General features: G+C 43.9%; 1 long non-coding RNA gene across 1 annotated transcript in view; it reads left to right on the forward strand.

The window, feature by feature from the left end:
• The window catches only part of LOC110076278 (uncharacterized), a 28,710-nt gene extending 14,601 nt beyond the window's left edge, over window positions 1-14,109 (forward strand). The window contains exon 2 of the long non-coding RNA XR_012081290.2: window positions 12,725-14,109. This is a non-coding gene — a long non-coding RNA (uncharacterized LOC110076278). The remainder of the gene's footprint in view (window positions 1-12,724) is intronic.
• The last annotated feature ends 438 nt before the right edge of the window (window positions 14,110-14,547 follow it).

Genomic DNA, 14,547 nt, shown 5'->3' on the forward strand with positions numbered 1-14,547 from the left:
ATTGTTGTTGTTGCAATTGTTATGGTGTCCTTGTTTTATTTTGAAGCGTTGAGACACCTGGCAAGTGTGCTTTTAGGCGCCTTGTCTCCATCGTCATCAAGCCAACGATGATGCGTGAAGTCCCAGGTGGAGGCAAAGGCGACACACTTCCTGGGGCCTTTTGGGGGCCCCCTCCCAGACAGACCTCTTCCTGGAGGATTTGGGGGCAGGGGGCTTGGCTTTGCCCGGGGGGGGGGGTCTGCTTTAGAGCAATGTTGGCTGCGGGGAGGGAAAAGGCGCAAGGATCCGGGCGGGCCAAGCTCGCCTCCTGGCCCGGAATTGGATTGGAAGGATTCCTTGTTGCACGGTCCCTCCCCGACTTCGTTTGGCCCAATGGTGGCCAAATAAAAAAACTGAGTGGGGTGGGGGGAGAGATCGCTTTGGTTTGGCAGGGTGGGAGTCGGTCTCCCGGACGTCGGGGGCACCTTTGGGTTGTTGGCTTCTCTTGCCAATCAAGCTGGAAGGAAGGAAGGAAGGAAGGAAGGAAGGAAGGAAGGAAGGAAGGAAGGAGGAAGGAAGGAAGGAAGGAAGGAAGGAAGGAAGGAAGGAAGGAAGGAAGGAAGGAAGGAAGGAAGGAAGGAAGGAAGGAAGGAAGGAAGGAAGGAAGGAAGGAAGGAAGGAAGGAAGGAAGGAAGGAAGGAAGGAAGGAAGGAAGGAAGGAAGGAAGGAAGGAAGGAAGGAAGGAAGGAAGGAAGGAAGGAAGGAAGGAAGGAAGGAAGGAAGGAAGGAAGGAAGGAAGGAAGGAAGGAAGGAAGGAAGGAAGGAAGGAAGGAAGGAAGGAAGGAAGGAAGGAAGGAAGGAAGGAAGGAAGGAAGGAAGGAAGGAAGGAAGGAAGGAAGGAAGGAAGGAAGGAAGGAAGGAAGGAAGGAAGGAAGGAAGGAAGGAAGGAAGGAAGGAAGGAAGGAAGGAAGGAAGGAAGGAAGGAAGGAAGGAAGGAAGGAAGGAAGGAAGGAAGGAAGGAAGGAAGGAAGGAAGGAAGGAAGGAAGGAAGGAAGGAAGGAAGGAAGGAAGGAAGGAAGGAAGAAGGAAGGAAGGAAGGAAGGCGATCGCAAGGACGCCAGATCCCCTGTGATATCCAAAGATCCCAGATCCCCAAAACGAGAAAGACAACACTCCCCCCCCAATCCCCAGAGACAGGAAGGCAGGCGCATCTCTTGTCTTTCTTGTACTCTCTCTCTTTTTATTCCAGCCTGGTGGGTCCTTCCTCTCCCCTCCACCTTCAATGAATGAACCTGCACTTGATCCTTTTCCAACACGGAGGGTAGCACGGAGGGTTGGAGCAGGAAGCAGCTGCCAAAGGGGGGCGAGAGAGATGGCTGGACAGGCCCAGAGCCCTCGCCTTGTTGGCTTTCTGAGCTGGGCTCTCTCCCGTTTTACCGAGGCCGGGGCGGTTGGTTGGCTATCCCGGTGCCTGTGCGGGTCGTGCGTCCAGGCACCTTTCCCCTCTTACTCGATTTCTGTTTCTTTTTCTTTTCTTTTTCCTGTTCCTTTCCCTTTTCTCTCCCCCCCTTCCCCGCCCAACCTCTCTAAAACATACACTGAGCTGCTCTTAATTGAGGACAGCATAAATTGGTTTCTCCAGCTTTTTAGCTGAAACAGATAGCAGCCCTGTATAGGGATTAAGTCCTCCCCCCCACCCCTTGCTCTCTCTCTCTCTCCTCCCAACCGCCCCCCACCCCTACTCTCCCCATATCAAAATGGCTTAAAAATACTGAACTCAATTCCTTTTGAATTAACTCAGCCTTATTTTAACCCCCCCTTCCCAATATCACTGATCACCATAGTAACCACGAGCTGTCAGTTCAGTTTCTGACATTTTTCTCATTTGGTAAGATTTCAGAATTGCCATCCTTCCTGCCAACATGTCATGAGCAAGAAAAAAAAATTGCATGAAAAATCTAATGGGTGTCTGGTCTGATTGTCCTCACTTGTGGCAGGAAAGACAAAAACTGATGAATTGTGAAATGTATTCAGAGGGATTCAAGGAACCCGAGAAGCCCGGATTCCTCTTACCCTCCCTTCCTTGTCTTTCTCCCCCCCCCCCCCACAAGCAACACCTCATGGTTTTCATCTTGTTTTGCTTTATGTTCCTCACATGCGTGTTCTGACACTAAGGAAGAAGTGGGGAGGGTTTTAAGATAACACACTCTACATTTACTATGCAGACACAACCCGCCCTTTTTTTTACTGGTTTCTAAAAGTCACTAGAAAATAAAGTTAGCACCAATCCCCTTTTTAATTCAACCCAACCAAATTTGCTGCAGTCGTGGATGGCAGAGGATTCTGTTGATTTTCTCTCTTTTGGGTGAGTGGAATGTGTTTTTATGCTTTCAAAAGAAAACACAGAGCCAGATGCCAGTGGAAAGGGAGATGTGAAATATGGATGATCTAATATTTTCATATAACTGTATATGTGTTATTTTAAAAAGCCTTGTCCCAAAATGTGGGTTTTTAAAAAATATATAAAGAAAGAGAAACCAAGAATCGGTTATTTTTGTATATTACACAGATTTTTTTTAAAAAAATCTTTAGAAGACACACATAGTTTATCCGTTTGATGCAAAGCAGATGAAGTCCATGTGTCTTTACCTGTGCGAGCACATAACATACATGTTGTTCAGGTACCTTCTCATATTTGTGTTTGCAAACCCGTCCATGAATCCAGAAATTTGCTTGGATTGAGTGCAGTCTTACCGTGGTCTTTCTCTCGGTGGTTTGTGTCTCTGTCTCTTAAGTATTTTTTCCTGGCTGTCTCCAAATTCTGGCTGAGCAGCAGGAATTCGTTTGTGTTTCGTTTCAGAAACACAAACCTCACTGCTGCATTGACTTGAGCCATTTCTAAAAAATGTATGCAGGAAAATAAATAGTAGAGCCATGCCACAAAGAAACATTGAGCATTAAAACCATTGTAAGAGGAGAGTAAAAAATAATTCCTTGCCTTAGTATGATATAATATAAATGTACTTCTTGTTCTCCAGGAGCAACAGTTAAAGCAAAAAGGTCTAAAGTAGGTTATTTAAATTTACAATATACACATTGAAAAACATCAAATACAAATTGATATTTTTCAAATATATATAAAATATGTTTTGATCAGATCTTAGTCATATATATATGTAAAATATGGACGAACATGGTTCTACCATAATCTGGTTTGCATATGTGTACACTAATTTTAGTGAGTGCCTGTACACCTGTGGTTGGAAAGCAGGCGTGAAAAATTAGCTAGATTCCTTAACATAATAATTACTTGGTTTACTTAAAATTATAAACATTTTGGAAAGAACGTCAATAATGCTTGCACAGTTCCTTGCGTTTCCCGTGACATCGAGCGTGATTATTGATTGTCAACTGCCTATTTCACTTTTGGTACATTTGCTTTAAAACCAACCCTACATTTGCCTCACAGAGCCATGGACCTAGAAGAGCACGCATCTTTTAATAAGCAGCTATTGTGCAGTATGCTACACCCCCTCCCTGAACAGCACAAACAGAAATATTCCTTAATATCCTTCTGGGCTGCAAGATTTACCATAATCAGCAAGCCGAGCAAGGTTGTTTTGAGGCCCGTTGCCCTTAAGCCACAGCTTCTTCCGTTAATTGTAAAAATTCGACACACTTAGGGAAACAGGGACATGTCATTTATATTCCGCTTCTGTCAGGTGTATAAATATTAAAATATATTAGCCCAAAAATGGCTGATTATCCCTCAAACATTTGCGATAAATCTCACCCTTTTTATGGTGGTGGTGGGGGGCTCTCAGGCCTAAATATTTTATGATGTTTGGAAATATTCTTTAAACAACCCAGATTTATTATTAATGGTTTAAACATTTATAACAGCCTTAAAAATTCTGAGGTGCAGTTCGTGTTGCAGTCATATACCAAGATAAAGTTATTTTTCATTGCAGAGCCATATACCCAGGAGAGACGGCTAGCCATTTTCCAACAGGGTGGGGGTACAAGGAGGTGTTCAGAAAGCGTACGGTGCAGAGACCGCTCAGATGTCTCTTTCAAAGATTGAGGTGTTCTCAACAGAAAATGTAATGTTAGACATGAAGTCAGGCAGAGGCACTGATGGTAAACATGTTAATATTCCTGTATGTATGTGTCTGCTTTGTATCAGACATTCATCCATTACCTATTTTACTTAGGAGTTGCAATGAACCATAAGCCAGATGGACGGCGGTCCAGTCTTTTTCAGCTGCAGAAAAAAATGGGGGGGGGAATTGGTTGGGACACCTTTCAATTTTATATAATCCCTGTTTTTAAAAAGAAGAAGAAGTGGGTCTTTCTGTGTGGGGGGGGGGGTGAGCTGCACCCAATTTGTATCTTACAGAGTATCCAGGACAAAGTTATGAATATGTAATATAGGCAACGGAATGAAAAGCAGGTGATACATATTTATTGACCTCAATGTACATGTGTCTTTAATGAACAAGGGCCATAAGGCTGCACATGGGGCTGGTGAAGGAAAGCCATGTCAGGGAAGGCCTTTGTAAATCCTGGAGTAATTCCCCCCCCCCCCCCCGCTTTTAAAGGCATCATTTCGTCTTGACAGGCTGACTTGGGGTGTGTGATATACTCAGTTCATTTGATTCTCAGAACACAGCTGGGGGTTAAATTGGAATCCAGACATCAAAGAATTCTTCCAGCAGACCCAAATTTTGTCCATATAAGGGTTTCCCCCATTTCCAGTTGTCATAATTTTAGCTAATTTCACACTGCAGTACATTCCTTTTTTCACCTTTGAAGTCTCTCCCAAACATAGCATCGTCTTAAATGTAATATATAAACTGTCTTGAGCACACACGTCTTTGCTCGCAGGTCTTCTTCCCTCTGTGGGTGTGTCGCCCTTTTTCATGTGGCCGCGATGGACGTGCGCGCCTCTGATCCATCGCCCTGTGATTCCGGCACATCAAAGATCAGAGTCTTTGGAGTCCCTTCCTGGCTTTTGCTTGCTCTCTCGTTGCCCCATGATCGCGGGGTCATTAAAAACCCTCCAGCCACCACATGGCACCTCATGCTCAAGTCATGCACTGGCTTGCTGTCCCTTCTTAAGGAAAGGTCAGGCAGGGGGGCTGAATACCTCCGTCTGTGACTGGGGACCGTTGCAGTGTGCCATTTAGCCTCCCTGTTCTTTATCAGCTCACTTTTGTAATACAGATCTATTAAAAGCAAGCAAGCAAGCAAGCAAGAAGAACAGAAAGAGCTAATATGACCATTTTCTCTCCCTTTGTCAATAGTAGTTGTTTCTTGCATTTGTGTTGATGCTGGACTTTCACTTTTACCTCCTCCATTTTTGCAGTACTTTAATCGTGCTCCTGTGGAAAATCATTTGAAATTTATTTAGCCAAAATAGCAGTACAATAGGACAGGTCATTGCTTACTTCTGTTTTGTTGTCTTGGCTTCTTCCTCGCTCCTTTTTGGCAGGAACATTCTTGAATTCCCTTTTTATGGCGGTCTTTTTAGTGGCAGAGAATGATCTTTTTCTTGTTTCTTTTTTTGGTGGTGCTGTTGAAAACAAAGCCACCGCCAATGCTTTTGCAGGTGTAAAAGGAAAGAGAGAGAAAATGCAGTTGGTTGCATGGATAACAAAGTTTAGATCTGAATGCATTTTTACTGTGTGGGAGTTAAAAGTAAGGCAGATCAACAGCCCAGTTGCAGGATGAACAGCGTGCTTTGAGACTACCATTTAAATGGGAACCCAGCAGCCTGCTGGATGTGCAATGCAGTTGAGCAAGGTGGGCTAGAGTGGGCAGCCGGGGTGGGGGGAAGAGGATTGCTGATGCATCAATGCATTTGCCTGTTTCCCAGAGCATATTGACAGTTAGTTTTGGAAGGCAAGCTTAGGAGAGGGAGGCAAGTGAATTGGCCCAGTGGCCACCAATCTTGTGCCAGCAAGTTGGTGAGAGGGGAAACCAGCCAGAGCGGGGTGAGGAGCAGTTTAGCGTTCTGCACATGTCGCAAGAGCTTGCCCAAAAAACAGTCTCTGCTGATGGATGTGTTTCTAACCAGGGTTGTCCTGCTGCCTGCTGTTGGGCAGCACACAGCATTCTAGCATTTTTCTTTTCCGGGGGGGGGGGGGCTGCTTTTCCAGCATCCGAGCAAACAATGCTGCATTTTATTCCTGTTGATTGCTTGGACACAAGGCTTTGTTCATATCTCTTTTAGTCTGTGGTTAAGAGAGAGAAAAAGGGAGAGAGAGAAAGCCGCTGTCTGTCTGTGTGTCAATACAGAACAAGCGGGCCTGGCTAAATTTCGGTATCTTTCCATGGAGGGGAGAAAAGGCACTTCTTGGCCAGTTGGAGGGGCGCCCATCAGCCCACCCCTCAGCCCACCTGCCTTCTTGTTGGGGGCCGCCAAGTCTGGGCCCTTTGAGATCGTGCAGGTAGCTGTGAATCTTCTCTTGCTTCCAGGCAGTTATTAAGTGTTCTATTTGCAGAGAGCGTCGTTCCAGCTGTGGTCTTCACACAAAATGTGTTGTTTATTACTGCCGGATGGCAAAAGCAGCTCAGCAAACAAATTCTGTAGCTCCCTGTTTAAATTGGAGGGTTGTGTTTTTTTCTGCAGGAGGTGCAGGTGGGATGAGGGAGGAGGAGAGAGCACCCCAATTTGGAAGGAAGAGCTTGTTAGAGCCATGGCTCATGGGAGAGAAAGGTTATATTTTTTGTCTTGAAAGCGGCTACGTTTGCAACCTGGCTTTTCATGGGCTTTATGGAACCATTAGTGAACCAAGGTAGCTGGCAGTTGTGAATGCACGAAGGTGGGGCCTTGGGGTTTTTGTGGTTATATCAGGCAATGTCATCAGCACTCATACCTCACACAGAACACTTCCCCCCCTCTTTTTTTTATTGTCCTCCCAGGGAGCAGAATTTGAACTTAATATTCCATGAAATAAGCCATTGTAATCACGTTGGCTTAATAGAAGAAGTAAAATTGCCTCTGCTCTCATAAGACATTAGAGCCAGGCTGCGTTATTAAAGCTTTTTTTTTCTTTTTTCTTTTTTTGTGGACAGGAGCTTTAAAATATGGCCTTGGTGGTGGATGGAAGTCTTTTTGGCAGGGTGGGTATGGGGAGGGGGTTGGGAGTGACAGCTTCACAGATCTTAATAGGCCGTTCATTTCTGGCCTACGAGGTTTCAGGTATTTCTCTTTTTTGGAGCTAGATTGTGACTGGATGGTGAAAATCCAAGGGAAAGAAGAGAAAGCCCTCTTTCGCTGCTAGGGAAGGGAAAGATGGCTTCCTGGAGAGGTCACGTGCAAAATGGTGGCAAGAAGCAAGCAATTAGAACAGAGGGAGCTGTTGCTTTGAAATCTGTATCTTTGATTTATGCAACTGGAGGGCCACCAGCTTGGCATCCTCCCTTTCCTTTCCTTTCCGTTCCTTTCCTTTCCTTTCCTTTTTCCTCATTGTTATTGTTGTTACAACATTGCACAGATGGACTCTTTGAAATTCTCTACCTGCTTTGCAAGCAAGAGAAGTGTTGTGGATGTTTCACTGAATTATACAGTACCCAATGCAGTGTAGCGGACAGAATGACAGACTAGGACTCTGGAGATGAGGGCTTGAATCCCCAACCATGCCATGGAAACTCACTGGGGAAGTGGGAATTGGTAAAACCACTCCTTTAATATTTCACTTATTTTGAAAGCCCTGTTAGGGTCCCTATAAGTTGGTTCTGACTTGACACTACAGACCTAACTGATTTCACTGAATTTCTCCAGGGGAAGAAAAATCTCTAAAATTTTCTCAGGTTTGAAACAGAAACCCTGCCAGCACTTCAGTAGAAGAAGAATGCAAAATTCTCTCCCAGCCTTGTGTTTGGGAAGTCAGAATGGAAACAAAACACATACTTACCACCTGATGACCAATTGCAAAACAAAGCCAGCTAATTTGCAAGCTGCTGGGAATGAGAAAGGTGTATGCGATGACAAACAGATGCCTTTTAACACTTGAGAGTTTGTTGCTCCCAATAATGAGCTCTCTGTGGTTTCTAATTGGACTACACAGGTGAGACTCACAATCAATAGTGGTTACAGCACAGCTTTATCCTTTGGCTACCCCCGCCAATAATTTTTTTAAATTTTTTTATAGCATTACTTCAGACAGCACCAAGGAAGGCTGCCACAAGTGAAGCGCTATGGCTGCCAAGCCAGAAGGCATAACAGAAAGGTGGAGAGACCCAAGGTGCTTTTGTCTGGAACCATAATCCATCTGGACCTGTCTCTAACATACATTCTGCTTGCATCAGTGCTAGACTTTAATTGCTCTCCTGTTCACTGTAAATTGCCGAATTATATTAGCGTACATGCATTGCACCCAATATTGTATGGTTATTTAATCCTGTATTTGTCTATTGATATACATAGTTACTTACAATTGTTTTTATTGCTTTTAGATCATTATACTTGTGATTTGATATGTTGTGAGCTGCTTTAGGCCTTTTTAGTGAGGAAGCAGGATACAACTAAATGGATGGTGATGATAACGATGACAAACAATACCCACTGTGTTGGCAGCCAGGCCACCACTTGGCACAAAACCCCTCCACCATGAATCATTCTGGGGCATTGTGATGATGATGGGGAGGCAGCCATGGCCCATGAAAGGTGGAGAAACTTTGGAGAATATTTTTTTCAGCCAAGTGTTCTGCTCCTGTGAAACAAAGAAAGAGGTTGTGGGGAAAATCTTAGGATGTTTCTCAGAAAAATGTCTCCTGAGAAACTTTGACTCAGGGGTAACTGTCATTCTTCAGGATTTTTGTGGCTGCAGGGTGATGCTCTTTCTCTGTTGGGGCAGCCATCCATTTCAGACGTGATCAGCTTCCTCCATAGACTGCACTTTCATGTGAGACAGAGGACCTGATTCATGTTTTTGTCATAGAAATAGAAGCAGCTGCCCTCTGCAGAACCTTCTCAGTCCCTAGCTCACAACTGCCTGCTCACGGGCTGCCATGGCTGTCCAAAATTTTAGGGAGGCTTTTTATCCTTTAGTGTTTGCATGTACCAAGACTGAAAGCCTGGCTTTCAAACAAGTGTCGGGATTAGAATTCAGCCCTTTGGGCATTATAACAGGAGAGAAGGCTGGAGGGCAGCTGATAAGGCATTTCTGTCCCACGCTTGCAATGATGCAATGCTAGACCTCTGTTGCTTCTGTCTTTTTGCTGAGAGGAGAGAAATATAAAACAGGCCAGCACTCTGCTTGGGATCTCCACTTTCCCCCCCTCTCCCCAGCCCCCTACTTTTCCCTTCCTATTTTGGTGCTAAAGTATAAGTGAGACCTCCCTATAAAGACCATAATGGGACTGTGAGACTTGTTAGAATAGACAACAGGTCTCCATGTGATGCCTGCTGAGTATTAGAAACATATGTTGGAAAGCCAGAGTAATTTTCTTCACAGACAAGAACTCTCAAGATGAGCCCCAGCAAACATTCTGATCCTGGCTTAAAAATAGCAGCGTGGAGGATATGGAAGAGAAAATATTCAAAAGTTTTCAGCATTAAATCCTTCTTCTAAAATGCCTAATCACTGGAATATTTTCTGGCCTTCCTTGGCTATTTTGGCTGTAATCACAGTGCAATATGGAGAGGGTAGAAAGAGACAGATGTCAGTCATAAGTTGTTTGCAGTAACTTTCTAATTTTTCAGCTGTTCAGACTTTAAAAGTGGGCTGCTTCTGGGTTGTTGTTTTTATATGCCTTTAACAGACGGTAGTTTGGGAATCTGGCCATCCAAACATTCCTGTCCTGGGGTATGTGTGTGGCAGGGGATAGTACAAAGTGCTCAGATGGAAGAAGACAACCAAAATAGGATAGTAGTTATCCCAAAGTCTTGTCTCACCTTATCTACATCTTGATAAAGCCTTTTTGCTTCTGGGTTTTTATAGTCTGTCTATCATTATCCTAATTTAGTATAACAACTGTTCTTATTAACCTGTTTTTGCAAGCATTCCCATATTATTTTGGCAATAGGTGTGTACATCCCATACATGAGACACAACTGTTGCCTTCCCTAGTTGGTTTGAATTTTTCAACTGCAACATTACTATAGAAGAATACTGTACAAGAAGCAAAACCTCTGGAAACTGCATCCCTTTGCATGACAGCATGTGGAAATCAGCTCTGCAAATACATAACTTAAGGGGATGATAGTTCTCAGCCTGCAGTCCTTTCCCGAGCCAATTTCATTTCTGTATTATTGTATCAGAGCTAAGTGATAATATGGTGCCACAGGACACTAAGGGCCCTATTCAGAGATGGCTTGTGCCCCATGGAAGGGGCTTTTCATGTCCTGCCCGTCTGATTTGAAAAACCAGCCTTCCACGCCTGCCTGACATACTGTAACTCCTCCACAAAAACAGGGAGTTCCGGAGTTCCGGAAGTGTTCTGTATTAGTCTCTGGTCTTTTGACATGCCTGGCGCAAACCCAATGGGACTTCATTGTGCCATTGATACAAAGAAAAGCAACGCCATATCTTTCTTCTCTGTCAGCTGCTGAAATAAGACGGTTTTAAGAACAAAGGGCCAAGTTGTGCCAAGGAACCATGCAAGAGGATTAGCACTTGCAGTGGGGAAAAAGTGGTGCTGGGGGAGGAGGGAACGCCACACGGCCTGACCATCCCGCCTTATTCCTAGCCTCGAATATATTTGGGGTTTCACTATGTCACTCTTCAGAATGAACGATGCCTTCATTCTTCCTGCAAATCTTATTTCTAAAGTCTAATTTAATAGAATTAAACCCTAAGCTGCCTTGGTTTTAAGAGATAAAACTCCAAAGTTGATAACTGCACTTAGGAATAGTTCAGGTATTGAGTTTCTAATTTGCTTCCTGAACATGGAAATCCCTTAGATAGTCAATATTGACGACCTTTAATTGGTAGCAGAAGCTCTGGATGAGCAAATGTTTTGCCTGATGAAGGAGGAGAGCAGCTCCATGCATGCGTAAGAAACGAGGCAAGGATTCCCCCACTGGGGCACATTGCCCGTCAGGCTCTTCCTAGGTGCCCTTGAAGGGTGAGGGTCACAGCCTCTTCCCAGGTGTCTGATTTTTACTGCTGCTTTCATACCCGTTTCTGCACAGGTTGTAACCATCCCTACCTGGGTGGAAATGGCATTCCTAATTCGATAGTCATTCTCTGGGCAGATCTCTTGCAGGAACCAAACTCCCAGTCCAAGCTGGTGGCTTTTTGAAGCCTTTGTCTTGGTCCCACCACCTTTGCAGGTGCCTTTGGTGGGGACACGGGAGAGGGCCTTCTCTGTGGCTGCTCCCAGACTGTGGAATTCCCTCTCACAGGAGGCTAGGTTGGGACCATCTTTACTGGCCTTCCACCAGCAGGCAAAGACCTTTATCTTCAGGCAAGCTTTCCGTGAGTAACTGGCTGCCTGAGAGGGATTTTTTAAAAGATTGTTTTGCCTTACTGCTTAGAATGTGCTTTTAATATAGCTTTTGTTTACAATTTCTCAGAGTGGTATTGTTTGTTCTTTTTAAACATTGTTTCTAGATTTTAAAAATTGTCTTTAAATGATGTAAGTCCCCTTGGGCTTTTTTAAAGAAGAAAGATGGAGTGAAAGCATTTAAAATAAATAAAAATAAATTGAGGGTTCCCAGGCCAACAGCCTCACTTTTTCTGAGATTTCAGGACTATAACCAGATACTAGTATCTTTGTGATGTCACAGTGTGAGGCCTTGCAATATTACCAGGGAGGGCCCTTGTGCAACCAGCACAAAATAATAGGTGCTCCAGCAGATGTAAAGGAGAGAATAAGTTACACAGTGTGTTTATTTCTTGCTAAACAAATATGCACACAGCTCACATACAAACATCCCACAGCCTTGTTGGAAACCCCAAGCACACCCTGGCTTGTGATAGTTTCATCCCTGTGCTCAGAATGACCTTATCTCCTGGGTATTTTTTTTTTGTGTGTGTGTCAAATAAAGTCAGCCACAATTTTGCCAATTTCTGATCCGCTCCCTGCCACACCTGTCTTAGTTAACCCTTGTGGATGATAAGGAAAGAAAAATGACACCCTTGTGGATGATAAGGAAAGAAAAATGACAATGATATTTGCCTTGTGTGTATTTTTCTAACTCCAGTGAAAATTCCAGCATATTCCATATCTGATCTGTGTGAAGAATCAAGTAGATCTCATTCAGACATCTACTGTACAATGATCACACAAAGTGTCGTAAGAGGAAAATAGAACTAGATAAAATGAAATGTAATAAAATGCATGCTTCTTGTACAGTAGTGTGTTTTCTGCTCCTGATGAATTTCCTCCAATGAAAGGACTTTCATACCGACCCAGGTTGATATTTTGCTCGTCTCCTGTCCTGCTGCTTTTGTAAATTGTTTTGGTGCCATTGGGTTTTTATACGGTGAGTGTTTTTAAGGGTTTGGTTGTTTTGAAATGGTTTTAACCTGCTGTTAAACTGCCCAGAATAGTGTTCTAGCACTTATGGGGCGGTACAGTATATAAATAATATAAATAAATTTAAATTTACGTTCCATGGGGCCAACCTATTGACAACCAGAATGAGTCCCTTCTGTTTGGCTGCCTTATGGTTTACTTTTTTTTTTTTTTTTTTAAAGGCACTGGGCTCTTGTTGTTTGTGTGTTTGTTTGCCTTGGTAGTCTTAAGAATTCCCCAGCAGTAAAAAAATGAATCACTTTTTTGTTTTCAGGAAGAAAACTGGCCACAGCAAGTGGCTGAAATCTGGGGACCTTGTTTGGATCCATGGAGAAAGCGATGCTGCAGGATCTCCAGCATGGAGCTGCGCCTCTGTTGCAGATCCATGAGAGTTTATTGTGCCTATCAAGGTTTCTGGGTCACTCATCATACTTTATGTTGCCATGCTTGGTTTATATCCCAAGCACAAGGGGCAAATTTGCTCTATATTATATATTCCCTTCATCTTGCGTACTCCAAATATCTATTGGCTTGGGTTCTTGTTGGTCCCCAACTGTTCCATAAATTTGGCATTCATTGTTCAACGACTGCCATTTTTACCAGCTTAGATCCTAGCATCGCTCGCTGCCCCCTGTGCTTTTGTTATGAGAGCAGCTTTCACAGATGCTGCAATGATGCCAGATCAGCAGCGTCCCTGAGATGCAGATCCAAAACCTGAGACCAGAGGGCAGGGCCTTGTGAGATCATATGGTGGATCCGTGTGATGCCACAGAGGAAGGGGAGGCAGGATTTGGGAGAGAAGGCTGCACAACACACATGCAGATGCCTTTGTGCTGAACCTGTGAGTCCAGGTACTAGGAGGAAATGGACAGAGATGGTTGTCCAGGCTTTAAAGCTACCTGGCAAGCCTGGCAGGGAGCCATCACACAGAAAATCTGGAGGTGTTCAGAGGAATCATGATACAGAAAGCTGAAGTGAATGAATGATGTTTGCAGCCCAGAGAAACTGCTTTCTGGACTACAGTTCCCTGAAATGGCCCTACTGTCTCAGAGATTCTTGAGAGAATAATCCAAAAAAGCAACTTTAAAAAGCTTTGCTGAATCTTTAGAGAAAATTACGATCTAGGGATGGGAAGTTATCTATTCATTAATCCACTCTGGCCTAATTTTTCCCCCTTCAAAGCTGAGGCATTACTATGTTCATTCCAGCTGTAGATCATTAATGTGATGTGTGGACCCTTTCTTTACAACCTTTAAAAGCTGCCCAGTGAACCAGGCAACCATCAGGAAAAAAAGTTTTAAGGAAAATTGGATTGCTTTACCTTAAAATACAGCTTTGCCACAAGAGAGTGCCAGGATATTGAACTAACTTACAATAACACACTCATTGTCCATCCAAACCAACATCAGCATGGCACCTTAGTGCCCACATGGGACTGGCACAGTTTCCAAACTGTTCTACTTTTCGTCTTGTTTGTAAAAGCATTGGTAGGCAAAGAGCAGTCAGTCGGGCATTTACAGGTTGGAAGACGTCGGTGCCTTGTGTCTTGGAACCAAACAGTGAACCCACACTGGAGTTCCAGTGGGGACCTGAATGATATTTTTATATGTGTAAATGCCACCAATGTGTATCTTTATTAAAAACTGATTCCAAACAAGAGTTCATGTGTCTCTTGTGTGCTATGTGTGTTATTCTCTTTTTGCTTCAGCTGTGAAAAAACAGCATAACAGCTAGCAAAAAAAATACCATCCAGTGACATGTGTCACCCACATGTCACAGATGGGAAGGAAGAAGACTTGGTTGTGTAAGATACTTTGGAGTTTTTATTCAAGATGAAAGAACATACACCTTGTACAGCCTGCGACTCATCCTGCTGACTGCTGAATGGTACTTTCTTGAATGGTCAGCGCAGGGTTCTGAAACATTTGGATTTTGGGATGACAGAATCCCATCACACACATAGAGAAGTGGAGTTCAGAATCCCCAAACATTTCCCCTTTCTGCCTCTGCGCCGTGTCTGTTTATTTTGCAGCAGCCCAGTTCCCCAGTGATTAAAAAACTAGGGAGACAGTTTTGGGAAACTGGAAAGACAGTTGG

The sequence above is a fragment of the Pogona vitticeps genome, chromosome 10 (assembly GCF_051106095.1).
Source record: "Pogona vitticeps strain Pit_001003342236 chromosome 10, PviZW2.1, whole genome shotgun sequence".
NCBI classification, from domain to species: domain Eukaryota; kingdom Metazoa; phylum Chordata; class Lepidosauria; order Squamata; family Agamidae; genus Pogona; species Pogona vitticeps.